At 38.1% G+C, this 15,144-nt stretch overlaps 1 long non-coding RNA gene across 1 annotated transcript in view; it reads left to right on the forward strand.

Moving 5' to 3' along the window:
- The window catches only part of LOC107181565, an 83,336-nt gene extending 78,405 nt beyond the window's left edge, over nt 1-4,931 (forward strand). Inside the window, exon 4 of the long non-coding RNA XR_001512227.1 lies at nt 4,865-4,931. This is a non-coding gene — a long non-coding RNA (uncharacterized LOC107181565). The remainder of the gene's footprint in view (nt 1-4,864) is intronic.
- The last annotated feature ends 10,213 nt before the right edge of the window (nt 4,932-15,144 follow it).

Genomic DNA, 15,144 nt, shown 5'->3' on the forward strand with positions numbered 1-15,144 from the left:
AACTTTTGATTGGAGCATTTAGTCCATTTACGTTTAAAGTTATTATTGAAAGGTACTTGTTTGTAGTCGTTTTTATTTTTGTGCCTGTGTTCTTTCTTACCTTTTTATTTCTTCTTTTTACAGCATTCCCTTTAGCATTTCTTGCATTGTTAGCTTGGTAGTGATAAACTTCCTTAGCCCTTTTTTGTCTATGAAGCTCCTGATTTCTCCTTCAGTTTTGAATGATTGCCTTGCTGGATAGAGTATTCTTGGATTCGGTCCCTTGCTTTACATTACTTTGTATACTTCATTGCATTTCCTTCTGGCCTGATGTGTTTCTGTTGAGAAACACATTTGATAGTTTAATGGGGGATCCTTTGTAGGTAACTCTCTGTCTCACAGCCTTTAAGATTCTCTTTGTCATTAACATTTTCCGTTATCATTACAAAGTGTCTTACATGGGTCTTTTTGGGTTCATCTTGTTTGGGACTCTCTGTGCTTGGGTGACTTTTTTCTTTCCCATATCAGGGAAGTTTTCTGTCATTATTTCTTCAAATAGGTCCTCTAATCCTTACTGCTCTTCTTGTCTCTCTGGAACCCCTATTATATGTATGTTGCATCATTTCATGTTGTCCCAAAGCTCCCTTAGGCTCTCCTCCTGCTTTCTAATTTTTTTCTCTAGTTGCTGTTCAGATTGGGCTTGTTTCTCTGCCCTATCTTCTAGCTCACTAATCCAGTCCTCTGCTTCTCTTAGTCTATTGTTGAAGTCTTCCTTTGTGTTCTTTATTATAGCTATATCACTTTTGGTTTCTTCTTGGTTCTTTCATAGGTGTTGATTTTCTCGTCCATCTGGTTTATGAACTATATGACCATTACTCTGAACTCTGAATTCTTTTTCTGATATAGTGTATGCCTCCTTTTCATTTAGTTCCCTTTTTGGGGGGGATTTCTCTTTTTCTGTCCTTTGGGGGTGGCTTTTTTGTCTCCCCATTTCTGCTGTTGCTGTAGGGTCCAGGTGCCCAGCTGCATGGGCCCTGCCCTGTGGCTGTGGGCTTGGCGGAAGTGTCCTGCACATGACAGTAAGGGGGCTGGCTCAAGTGCCCAGGAGATGCAGCCACAGTGGTCCAGGCAGGGTCTGTGCACGCCGGTAGTCAGGGGGTTGCCTTGGGATGCATGAGACCTATGCTGCCGGGTGGGTAGGTCGAAGGGGAATACACTCCAGGACCCATAGTAGCCTGAGACCAGTATGGGTGGAGTTGGTGCCCATGAGGCTTCAGCTGTGGTAGCTGGTATTTGTCCCGATTGGCTGTGGGGTCTCAGCTTTCATCTGAGGCCAGTTTAGGTGGTGGTGTGGCTGGGCTCCTAGTCAAAGCAGCTCTGCCCTTCAAGGTGGTGTCGTTTCTGCATCCCCCTTCTTTTAGTTTCTACAATGATATTTCAGAATATTTTATTTGTAACTCTTCACCTCACTAATAATTTGATTTGATTGTTGAAATGAGATTTTTTAAAACTCAATTTTGGCAGTAATTTTGCTCTCCTTTCACATCTTTCACATTGAACATGATTGGAAGGGCTCAATTGATTGGATGAGAGTTAAACTGAAGAGTAGCCATTATTCCCATTGCTTTAATTATTCCATCCTCAAGCCAGGATGGACCTTGCTCTATTTCCCTCTGATAGGCCTGACAGACTATAACTGACCTAATTGATACCAGATGACAGCTCAAATAAGGCCTAATAAAGAAGTAATCATTCTAATCTAATGAGCAAGCTGTTATGATATTGGCTTATAGGAAGCTCCTTTTTAATTCCCTCCATTTTTTTCTTTTAGTCTCTATAACCACTGCTCCCAAATGCTTTTTCTGTTATTCCAAAATCAGAGGATTAAAATGGGCCTTGGGAGAACATCAGCTCTATTTCCCATTCTTTTCCCTATTAGATATGTATTGACATAATATTTTCCATCTTTTAAATATATAAATGTCAGACATATTAAAAAGTTGGAAGACTAGTACAATAATCACATATATACCCACCATTTACCTTCAATAGCTGTAAATATTATTTTTGTCATGTTTGTTTTGTTTACATTTATACTAGAGGCCCAGTGCACGAAATTCATGCATGGGGGGGCGTGTCCCTCAGCCCATTCTGCACCCTCTCCAATCTGGGATCCCTCTCACAATCCAGGATTGCTGGCTCCCAACCTCTCTCTTGCTTGCCTGCCTGATTGCCCCTAACTGTTTGTGCCTGCCAGCCTGATCATCCCCTAACCACTCCCCTGCCAGCCTGATCGAGGCCTAACTGCTCTCCTGCCGGCCTGATTGCCCCTAACTGCCCTCCCCTGCTGACCTGGTTGCCTGTAACTGTCCTCCCCTGCAGGCCTTGTTGCTTCTAACTACCCTCCCTTGCCAGCCTGTTTAGTCAGAGCCTAGCACAATGCCTAAACATATTAAATGTTTCAGAAATGCTCTCCAATAGGCCAACTGATGTAGAGAGCAATTGGGGCCAGTAGTGTAACTAGCTACATGGACACTTTTACAAGGGAAACTACATATTGGATATGGCCTATCATTCTAGAAAAGGAAGACTATTGGTCTGGCATAGTACTATTCATATAAATGGATAACATTAGAAACTTCCCTTTAGTGAAGTAATGGGAGAGAAGATTGGAAACATAGAGGGAGTTGCTAATGGAGAAGGTACTTGCATAGAACCTCATTTTATTTATAATTCTAAAAAAGGTTATAGAGAGTTGCCCTCCTTACACATAGCAGGGGACTTCAGGCTTTATTTTACCCCTCATCTCAGAATAGTTGTAACCAAATCCAATGTCAGAAGACTAAACCAGCATAGCATATAGTATGGAGGCAGGCTTTTCTAAAAATGCTTTATGCCTTTTTGAAACTGTGTGAGCTTGTTTCTTGGCAGTTTACATATACCCATAAAAGTTGTCCCACATTTCTAGTGGACGAGTCAGGTTGATAACATCTGAACCAATTAATCAATCTTTGAACATTATGTAAAGAGAGACAATCAGATAATATGTCTCCTGATGAGATGCACAGTAGAGAGACAAAAGACATGATTTTTATGATTATTGTCAAGAATAATTAAACCTAAATATGATCAAGCTTTTTGATCTAATACCAGTATACAGGAAGTACAAGGCAAAAAGGAACATGTTAAATAACACCATAGGGATGCATTCAGCAAAATCCAGATTATGGAATATTTTCTAGGACAAATCACATATATATGTGTATGAAATACATATATATGATGTAAACAGGGATATTTGAACAATAAATAGATATTTAGTGACATTAACAATTTATTGTTAATTTTTAAGGTATGAAATGCTTTTGTGATTGTTTTTGTTTAGTAGAATTATCTTGTAGAAATATATTTTGAAGAATTTATAGATGAAATGATATAATATTTAAAGTTTGTTTTAACATAGGGGATGGGTATTGTTGAGGTTATACAGATAATGTATTATATAGAATTGTACACCTTAAACCTATATAATTTTGTTAACCAATGTAACCAATAAATTCAATTTAAAAAATAAAACAAGTTTGGACATATGTTGATAATTTCTTAATCTGGGACAAGGTATCCTATATAATAAAAGCCTAATATGCTAAGTATTCTGTAGTCCAGTTGTCTGTTCAACCAATCAAAGCGTAATATGCTAACGATATGCTAAGGCCACTCAACCACTTGCTATGACATGCACTGACTGCCAGGGGGCAGACAGTCAACCAGTCCATCAGTCGCTATGACGTGCATTGACCACCAGGGGGGAGACGCTCCAACCAGTAGGTTAGCTTGCTGTTGGGGTCCGGCCTATCGGGACTTAGTGAGACGGGCTGGACATGCCTTGGAGCCCTCCCGTGGTCTCTCCCCAGCTGGCCAACCTCCATGTCCCTCCCCAACCCAGATCGTGCACTGGTGGGGTCCCACAGCCTGGCCTGCGGCCTCTCGCAATCCAGGACCCCTCTAGGGATGTCAGAGAGCTGGTTTCTGCCCAATCCTGCTCAACACAGGGGCTACCCCTTGGTGGTCAGTGCGCTTCCACAGGGGGAGCACCACTCAGCCAGAAGCAGGGCTCACGGCTGGTGAGTGCAGAGGCAGTAGTGGGAGTGGACTGTTAAATTGGCAGTCCGACATCCCCCAAGGGCTTCTGGACTGCGAGAGGGTGCAGGCCAGGCTGAGCGACCTCCTCCCCTTCCCCACCCCCTCACAGTGCATGAATTTCATGCCCCGGATCTCTAGTATGGCATAAACAATGATTCTGAACTTTTGTATATGTTTGAAAATTGTCATAATTGTTTTAAAAAACACTAAAATAGTAGTTATACATTTGAAATTTTTGATTTTCCACCATTCTCCTTAGCTTTATTTTCTATTTTTAAAATGGAGCTGTGATTCATTAAAACATAATGCTTCTCATAAGTATCCAGGCTTTTCTATGTTTACAACATTCTTCAGAAGCTTATAAGGTTCCATCCACATGTCAAAAATAATAGCTGGCTTTCACATTTATACAGCATGTACCTGGAAAAGTAAGGAAAAGAATCAAGTTTTCCAATCCCTGAGTTCTCAATACACTGGTTTAGACAACTACTAAACTATGAGCCAGATGATATATAAATACCCAAATCCTTCCAGCATATCATATGAAATGATATTTCATTCCTGAGGATAGTGTCTGTTCGAGAGACTCTTCTATACTACCTGACAGCCCCAAGATTGTTTGGGTTCTTGACATGACTATGGGGATATAACTGAGCATAGCAGTAGAATAATCAACACTGGATTGATTCATGTTCTGTTAACCTCACCATGAATTATTTTTTGTTTTTCCCTGGGAAAACAGTCACTTATGTCATTGAGCGGGAGCATGGGTTTAGGAGCTAGTTCTGTCACTAACTTTTATGCTTAAGGTAAGAAGCTTGTTCTCTTTGAGCTTTACCTATAAAATGGTAATAATAATATCTACCTCACAGTTGATGGTGAAGATTACATGAGATATGAATATATGAGGTACCTGGAACAGTGTCTGCCATGTGTCTAAGCCATCATCACCTGGTCTTAGCCATTATCAGCTAAGAAGCTTCTTTCCTTGTTTTTGGAATATGTAGACCTTACTATCAGTATGGATGAACTGGATTCAAATGTTTCTCTTTCTCTACAACATCCCTTGAAAATAGCAAGTTAAGCATCCTTCTGTGTATACCTGGAATATGATTACCACTATCACCAATTTAGGTGATTTTAAAAGATAATTTTTGAAAATCAAATACTATTTTTAAGATGCCTTCCAAAATCTACTCTATCAATACAACTAATTAGATATGTGGGAATATCTTTTGTAACCCAGTTATCTTAGAGGAGTAGTATTGATTTTTTTCCTGTCCAGCATTTTTCCTTTTCCATTTATTTATTTGTTTGTTTGTTTATTTATTTATTTATTTATTTATTTATCTTTAATCAAAAAATCCCTTGGTTTTCTTTTGAGGACCACTTCTTCCCATTTTTTGTTTTGTGTGAGGCGTCAGCAAACTTTTTTCTTAAAAGGTCAGATAATAAGTAGTTCAGGCTTAACAGGCTATGTGGTTCCTTGTAACTACTCAATGGTGTCTTTGTAGCATGAAAGCAGACATACACAATACATGGACAAATAAGCATGACTGTTTTCCAAAAACCTTCATTCACCAAAGCAGGTAGCTGACTTGTGGGCCATAGATTTCTGACCCCTAGTGTCTGACATTCAGATGAAATTCCCCTCTCTCTCACTTTCCATTTTACTAGTAAGTATAGGCACATGAGCTAGAACTGGCTAATAAGTATATTTTATCCATCTGGCCACCTGTGATAGGCTCATAATGGGCATTCCAGTTTAAACTGGGCCAATTAGAATTAAGCCCAGAACTTTCTTTTAATTGGGCTTGCTTATTTGGTGGAATATATTCCTGATAGGCATGTTGTCACCAAAATGGGGAAGTACACCTGAGGGTAAAGCCACCACAGAAGAGCACAGAGCTCAAAAATAGATGAGATCTAAGACCTTTTGTGTCAGCAAGAATTAGATGTTTGTTTCAGGAAAACATTTCCAGAAAAAAATAAGACTACAAAATCAATAAATTACTGTTTATGGTAGGTGAAGCTTTTTAAAAAATATTCGTAGTATAAAATGATTTGGGGTTTATACTTCACTATAGAAAGTTGAGGTTTTGATTACCTATGTCTACCTGAGTTAGACCCAAAATAGTAAATTATTTTAGAAAAGTTTTGGTCGTGGAAATGACCATTTTCTTAGTCCATGGCCCATTCTCAAGAAATTTAGTGGCTTTCCATTTAAGCATATGTTCTGTTAGACATCATAATTCCTAAAATGAAGTACACTCTAATTACCCCCAGGATGGACAATTATCAAAGCATATGGGTCTACATTTAATTGGCCAAGAAAAATAACTACATTTTAGATTCTTTCCAGGCAGTATAAATTCAAACTCACTGACACTTTTATTTTTGCGTTAATGCAGACAATAGAAAGCTATGAATTTAGGTTACATTGTTTTGCTTCTGTTGAACTATGACTGAAAGCTTTGCTATTAGTTTACTGAAGGTCATTATTTAAAAATAGCCCCATGGGACTTGTTGCAGTTACTGTTGCAGGATATAATTAAAGATTTATTCTCTACATACTTGAAAAGTGTACTTTTTAATGAGAATCTATGAGAAAAATTCTTTCACATCTCTGTGTCAGGAATAATCTGATAATGCAAATCAATAGAGCAATTTAAAAAAATCTTATGAACACCATTAATCATGAAGTTATTCTCTTTGAACAAACTACTAAGTTACTCTATGTTTAGTTTATGACTCACATCTAGTAAAATTATAGGATCTTATGGCATATATTTTTTGAGAAATACCCTTAAGTCATTTTTCCCAGCCATTATTTTTCTTTTATCCCAATTTCCCTAATTAACTTCAATTTACCACATAGCACTGTGAAGCAGTATGCAATTATCTACATAATGCTTCATTGTTGATTAATGAAGAGTGAAATGTAAGCCACGAAGGGAGAAGGGGACAGTGAAAGGAGACCACAGAGGCTCACTTTTTTTAAACAACTTAACTCTGTTTTGCCTGGACTGCCACTAGGTGTCTTTTCTGGTCCGGGAGAAGCCAAGTGCAAGTTCTAAACATTTGCAGACTCTCAATGCAGCTCTATCTCTTTGGGGACATAAGCTCTAGAGTTGAGAGCACCCATAGGATTCACGCTTCTCTGACTCTGGGGTTCTCTTTAGGGTTTTACCAGATGGAAAACTAGCACCTCAGAGCCAGTGAGATGGTGAGCTAACAGGCTTTATCGACAGATGGAGAACCCCAAGTGTGAATGAAAACAGCTTCAGCTTGAAAAGAAAAAAATTCTGAATCCAATTTATGTAAGCAAATACCCATATCAAACCAATTATCTAAAGGAATTGGTCCAATGGCTATCTTAGTGACTCCAAAAAAGAGATATTTTGTTAATGCTTTTGAATAGATTATATTAGGTTGAGCAAGAGTGATGGTTTCCTCTTAAATGAGAAACTAACATAGGGTGAAGAGTCCGTTGCCTTTTGTTGGTGGTAACAGGATTGCTATTGACAGTTTGGGGCAATCAAAACTCTAGGCTACAAATTTCACTGCACATTGTTTGGAAAACCTTAGGTATATCCTTACACTCATGCTTTATCTGAATGTAAAGAAATTAATGTGGGGCTATTGGATCAGGTAAATAGAAAATAGTTCCATTATTCAGGAATAGAATTAAACGTATAACATATTTGCCTCAAGATGACTTCAGGTTTATCCCTGCACTATACCTATAAAACTAACACTTATGTAAAGAGTATACTTCTAGTACTTAGTTTAGTTAATTTTATAGATTAATTTTAAATAAATATAGATTATTTAAAATAATTTTATAGATTAAATTTACAACCTATTTATTATAATTATACAAATCTTATAAAATGCATCTTTCTTTGGTTAATATTTTATATCTGTTCTATCCAATGCAAAGAGAAAGTGATGAAATGATTATAGATATTTTAACCTTTTTTTACTAAGCTTCTATTTATTTCTCAGCTTTAAAAAAAAAAGTCCAGATATACATACTACATTCTACTGACCATCATTTCACATGTTCTTTGGTTTTTAAGTATCATAAAAATTGGAAAGTATTTTTTGAGGGACTCTAATCTATGAATGTAAATATGCTTCAGATAAAAATCATAAATTAAAAAGAATCTCTAATATTAATTGAAATAATTTACCAAATGTGTTTTATGGGAAACAGATTTTTCCCCTTAGGTTCACACAATCTAAATTCCATCTTAAAACTAGTTTTCATATTCTGAAGAAATTACACATCAGCCTGAAGGGTAATATATATCTGAGAAATTTAAATTTGAAGAACTTTTTATGATTGAAAGTCTTAATTATATCATTGCTGGCAGTAACACTAGTAGACCTTTGATAAGTTAGAATTCTTTTCATTAAAATGAAATGAAATATTCAAGTTGGCTTTCGTATTGAAATTCCCCTATGCTGTTTTCTTCCTGCCACTGGGAACATAGAATCCATGCAGCAGAGCTGTAAAGGGCCACACAAAAAGCCATATTTGAGGTGACCAGGGAGCTTAACAGTCGTGGGAGCCGTCTGCACGGTGGCAACACTGAATTGGTCATAATGGTGCATGGCTCACCATCTGTCTGATAAAACAGCTCAGCGTGCTAAGTGTTATTGACAGGAAGATGGGCAAACTGCCTCCTTTTAGGGGGTGCTGGCTGACCCTTCCTCAATGCCTGGCAACCTTTCAAAATTCTATTTCTTCAGGGTAAAATGCCATCAATCTATCCACCCCAGTATATCCCTTTTCTTAGGGTACATGCACCATTCTTTCTGAAAGGAACAGCTATTACCATATTCCACTCATCTAAAATGATGAGATTTAGGAGCCTAAATTGGGCAATGTAAAAGCAACCTTTACTTATAGCTAAAATTTACCAGATTCCAGAGGGACATCTGATGAGCAGTAGAGGTGAACAGCATGATGGTTCTAGTGATTACTGCCAAGTTATAAAGATGGTGAGCTAAGCAGTAGGCTGAATGCAGTCACATCCAGCTGCTCACTGACACAGTAATATGCAAGTGCAGTTAGATTTCTAGAGACAGCTAGTTTTAAGTGATTAGGGAACAGATGTGGAATTTCAGGCCTTCAGAGGAGGTTGTTCTTTTCTTGACAATAAACTGTAATTTTTTGCTTTAAAAAAATATTTTTCTTGATTTCAAAGAGAAAGGGAGAGGGAGAGAGAAACAGAAACATCAATGATGAGAGAGAATTATTGATTGGTGGCCTCCTGCATGCCCCCTCCTGGAGATTGAGCCCACAACTTGGGCATGTGCTCTTGACCCGAATCAAACCTGGAACCCTTCAGTCTGCAGGCCAGCACTCTATCTACTGAGCCAAACTGGCTAGAGCTCCTTTTTATTTTTTTATTTTTATTTTTTTAAATAATTTCTTTATTGATTTCAGAGAGAAGGGAGAGAGATAGAAACATCAATGATGAGAGAGAATCATTGATCAGCTGCCTCCTGCAAACCCCCCACTGGGTATCGAACCCACAACCCAGGCATGTGCCCCCAGCCGGGATCAAACCCCGGGACCCCTCAGTCCACAGGCTGACACTCTATCCACTGATCCAAGCCGGCCAGGGCTCCTTTTTATTTTTTTTATGTGTGTGTGAAGAAACAGCTTTACTGAGGTATAATTTATATACTGCAAAATCCACCCATTTTAAGTATAGAATTCAATGATTAAAACATTGTAACCTATCACCTTTTACTTAAGTAAGAAATTCTCTTCATTTTGACAGTATTTGATGATATATTGAAGTTAGGATTATGTTATTCTGATTTCTATTTGTTTGTTAAACTATTGTAAATACTAAAGGCAGTTTTGTAATCACTGAAGATTAAAGCAAAGAGAAATTTAGTTCTAAGCATTGCAGAAAAGCTGGTTTAAGAATGTGATCCTCAAATCTTTACTTCTAAACTTTGAATGTAGGTCTCATTTTTCTTGTTGTAGCAAAACATGTACAATTTATTTGGTGCCATAATTTGGATTATTCATTATATGCTCTGTTTCCACAAATCAGCAAGTCAATTTATCATACATAAGTGGGCTAGAAGCTTTATTGTTGATTTAATGTCTATATGGGTTTTGCACTTAAAAAAATCTTTTTAAAGACTTTGCAAGATCCCAGTTTATGAAGTCTGTATCCTAGGCAACTTCAAAGTTTTCTAAGGAATATGCCAAATAGACAGCTGCTATAGCTACTACCAAAGAACAAATCTTTTTCACCTTGGCATCTGGGTTTTCCATTTATTGGCTAAAAGAAGCAAATTTCAGCATTGTCTTTAGCCATCCAATAAATACCAGTGAGTAAAACCATTGGGAATGCTGATGAAGAGCAGTTTGTTTGTTAAATGCTGTAAGGGCCTATTATTTTGGCTGTTAAAATATTTTTTTCAGAATAAAAACAAAACTATGGCAATCCATGTGATTTAACTCAGATTTTCTGTGAATTCCTTCCACTTATAGTCCACTAAACCTCTGATGGGAAGGTTGTTATAATTTAAAACTTATTATAATTTGAAACTTGAAATAAATTATGAAATGAGATTTCAAATTACAACTTGGATGGCCATACATGAAATAAGACTAACTTATGGAAATTCAATATAACTAACATAGAAAATGTGGAAGATGTATTAAGAACATAACAAGAGACTCATCACAGTTTCCTTTTAAAAATCCCCTAGAGACCGGCCAGCAGGGCTCAGTGGTTGAGCATCGACCTATGAACTAGGAGGTTACAGTTCAATTCCGTCAGGGCGCGGGCCGGGGTTGCATGCTCGATCCCCAGTGTAGGGCATGCAGGAGGCAGCCAATCAATGATTCTCTCTCATCATTGGTGTTTTTATCTCTCTCTCCCTTTCCCTTCCTCTCTGAAATTAAAATATATGCACATATATTTTAAAATCCCCTAAAGCAGTGGTCGGCAAACTGCGGCCCCTTGACTGTGGCTCTTCCACAAAATACCACATGCAGGTGCACATGTACAGTGCGATTGAAACTTCATGGCCACACTCAAGGAGCCAAAGAGCCACATGTGGCTCGCGAGCCACAGTTTGCTGACCACTGCCCTAGATTATTATTATTATGTTTATTGCCTGGGTTACTTAGAAACAGCTTGAGACAAAGATGATGTGCTAATGTTTTATTGGGGAGTACAACCCCAGGTAATAAGAGTGAAGGAAAAAGGGAAATGAGATCAGGAAGAAGGAAAGCAAATGAAATCATTTGTTAACTAGTTGACTGAAGGTTCACAGAAAACACAGCCAGCTGCTCAGTCATGAGGGATGGCTCCTCAGATGATGTTTGGAATCCTTGTGTCTTCGAATAATCATCAGCAAGAGGAAGGAAGTGGGCTTATTTGCCAGCTCCTTCTTGCTCCTGTATCTCTCGTGGTCAAAGTTCATGACATGGGCACTAATGTCATTGCACTTCTGGATTGTGTTACCTGGTCATTTGGGCATATGCTATGGGAATCTAGACCAGTGATGGCAAACCTTTCAGCATTTTGAAAAACCCTAACTTAACTCTGGTGCTCTGTCACATATAGAAATTTTTTGATATTTGCGACCAAAGTAACACAAAGACTTACGTTTTTGATATTTATTTTATATATTTAAATGCCATTTAACAAAGAAAAATCAACCAAAAGAATGAGTTTACGTGTCATCTCTGACACGTGTGTTATTTATTTTCGTTGCTACTTCATCACTGTAATTTTGCTACAGTTATGAATCATAATGTAAATATCTGATATGCAGGATGTATTTCATTGTTACAACTTGAACATAATTAAAGCATAGTGATTAATCACAAAAACAATATATAATTATATATGTGTTTTCCAATGGTCTTAGGCGACCCCTATGAAAGGGTCATTTGACCCCCAAAGGGGTCGCGACCCACAGGTTGAGAACCGCTGTACTAAATGAATCTAGGGAGTCTTACAGATGGACTTAGTATGGAATGTTATTTACTTTATAGAAATTCCATTTGCATATGTAATTAACATTTCATGAACCTAACTATTTTGTTTGTCTGCTTTGTCTTGAGTAAGAGATAGCCATAAGTACAGATACATTAATTCACATGCAGTTGTTAAAGGTTTGGCTAGATGATCAAGGACTTGTAGGAATAGGAAAGGGAGATTGGTAACAAAGAAGTCTGATGGATTTCTTAGAATGGGCACAAACTGTGAAGAATTTGTTTCCATTGTTAATATCCACCAAAGAGCATCCATCTTAATAGTCAGGAGTACAAGATGACATGCTCTCTGGTGGTCAGTCAGCTTCTTTCCTTAGCTTCTCCACTGCTTGCTTAATGGGCTCCTGAACACAGAAGTTGTGATATCAGAGATGAGGTCATGCATAGCTCAGCATCATGGTGTCCCCTTATCAAGGCTGATTTGGTTAATACTACCATGAGTGCTAATCTGTTGGCAGCAGAGACCAATATTGAGCCTTTGATATGGTGCTGTTTCCTGTGGGAACTAACTAGATTTTGGTGGCATATTAATTACATTGGATGTCTTTCATCATGAAGGGGTTGATATTTTCCTCTTGGAATAGACATCTTTTGAATATAGAGAATTGCTTTTCCTGCCTCTAATGCTTCCGTCAATATGAGACTAACAGAATGGCTTGCTCTCTTTATGGCATTATATACAGGAATAGAGGTTCGGTCCATGAAACTCAGTAATGGTCTCATGCTAACGACATTAATTGATCTTACCACATCCCCTGTCACTCCAAAGTGGCCAGCCTAATTGAAAGGTGAAATGGCTAAATAACTATACCAGTCATTTATTGTACCAGATGAAAGAATGGGTTTCTGTTTTACAGGATGCATTAAATGGGTTGAATCAAAGATCATTATATGAGGCTGTCTTTTCTAGAGTCAGAATACATGAGCCTGGGAATCAAGGTATAGATTTGTAGTGCTCTTCTCAAAATAACACAGAGTGACCTATTCAGAGATGTTTTCCTTTCTGTTCCTGAAACTTTGAGCTATGCTTGTTTCTAGATCTTATTTACCAAAGGGGTGGGAGTGAGGTGTGGGGAATGCTCCCATTTGGTGCCATGTTAATGATTCCACTGAACTGGAGGATGAGACTGCCACCTTGTCAATTTGAGCTTCTTATTCCACTGAAAAAATAGGTCAAAAGAAAAATGGGGTTTACTTTTCTGGTTGGAGTCATTGATTCCAATTATTAAGGATACATTGAACTGCTGCTACACAATGGGGATAAGAGGACAATGTCTGAAATTCAGTGGATTCTCTGTGATGCCTTTTAATACTTGCATACACAATAGTAAATTTAATGGGAAACTGTAGCAACCACAGAGAGGCATCCTGGATGAGTGAGGACTCAGATTTGTTGGGAATAAAAGTTTGGATTATTCTGTCATGTAAAGAACCCTAATTGGCTGAGGCAAATATGGAGGAAGTGAAGGGATAGTGAAGGAAATTGGATATATCAACTATAGTCTAATGGCCAATTGCAGATACCAGGACCACAGTAGCTTTATATATTTTCTATGCTTCTACTGTTTGCGTATACTAACCATTTTATTCTCTCTTCTTCCCATTTAATTTTCTGTTTTAGTTTAGGAAAGTTAACTTTATGGCTTAGTCTTTATGTGACAACATACTTAGTGGAATTATGACAGAACTTGAGCAATAATTAATATAGCCAGCAGTGGATACAATGACTGCTAGGATTATGTCTCTCCTCATTTGGGGAAAATGTAAGAACTTTATCACTTGTAAGGAGAATAGCTGAATCTTGTCTTATTGTTGTAGAAGGGTACAGATGAGTAAGCAAAGAGGTGGACTGATGACCTCACAGCTCCAAATCCACCCTTAACTGCCTGCTTTGCAATAATTGAGATGGACCTTATAAGCATTTCTCTTTCGCACCTGACACGATGTTAAACATGGCCAGTAAAAGGGCCCTGGAGGAACATTGCAGGAAAAGGGGCTTCTCTCCCTGGTTCCCAAATGCTTCTTCTTGTTTCTAATGCTTGGCTACCAGTGGCACGTGTAGGAGACATTTAGTCATCTCCATTGAGTTTCAATTGCAATCTTGGGAATGGCTTCCTGTTAAGTTTCACAGCTAGTCTCATGAGCGGATTCCCAGTGAGTCTTTTAGGCACTCTAGCAGTCAGCCTCAGAGCTGTGGTCCACTGGCACCATGGAGGGGCATTTCCTGCTTGTTAGTGTCAACTATAGTTCTTTGCCTGCCAGCCTCAACCCATCTGCACCCTGGAAGGTGTTTCTGACTTGCCAGTTCTGGTTGCAATTCTGTGTTTGCCAACTTTAGCTCACTGGTATCCTGGAGGGGTGTTTCCGGATTACCCAGCAATTGTGAATCTCTCTGGGGTAGGAAAACAGTGAAATCTCTGCCATCCAATGGATTTCAACAACTGCTCCAATGAGGTATGAACACCAGATTTATAGAGAGGACGCCCTCTCAAATTTATTCCTTATTGGGTTTTGTCCATTATCCCTATAGTATTCATTAGCATCATTTAAAAAGTATGTTTGTAATATAGTTAATTATGTTTATAATCTTTATATTAAACTTTCCCTGATCAAATTAGTGTGTGTGTTTCCTTCTCAGTTTGTTGTGATTGACACACTACTTACCAGGTGTACCGGTTAATAATGCAGATTTTGTAATCAAAGAAAACACAATAATTTCAAGAGAAACATCAAAAGTGCTTTATTCAAAGTAATGTCCAAAACTAGCTACACATTTCCCCCCTCTTTCAGGTAATTTGTGGATACTATCCCAATAGAACTTTTCTTGTTTTGAGGCAAACCATTCAGAAACCCAATTTTCCACTTCTTCGTATATTTTGAAGTGCTGCTCAGAAAGTGCGTGTGCCATTGATCGGAACAAGTTGTAATCTGAAGGAGCAAGGTCTGGTGAATATGGCGGGGGGGGTATTTTTTTCCAA

Source organism: Myotis davidii, unplaced genomic scaffold (assembly GCF_000327345.1).
Source record: "Myotis davidii unplaced genomic scaffold, ASM32734v1 scaffold449, whole genome shotgun sequence".
Taxonomy (NCBI): domain Eukaryota; kingdom Metazoa; phylum Chordata; class Mammalia; order Chiroptera; family Vespertilionidae; genus Myotis; species Myotis davidii.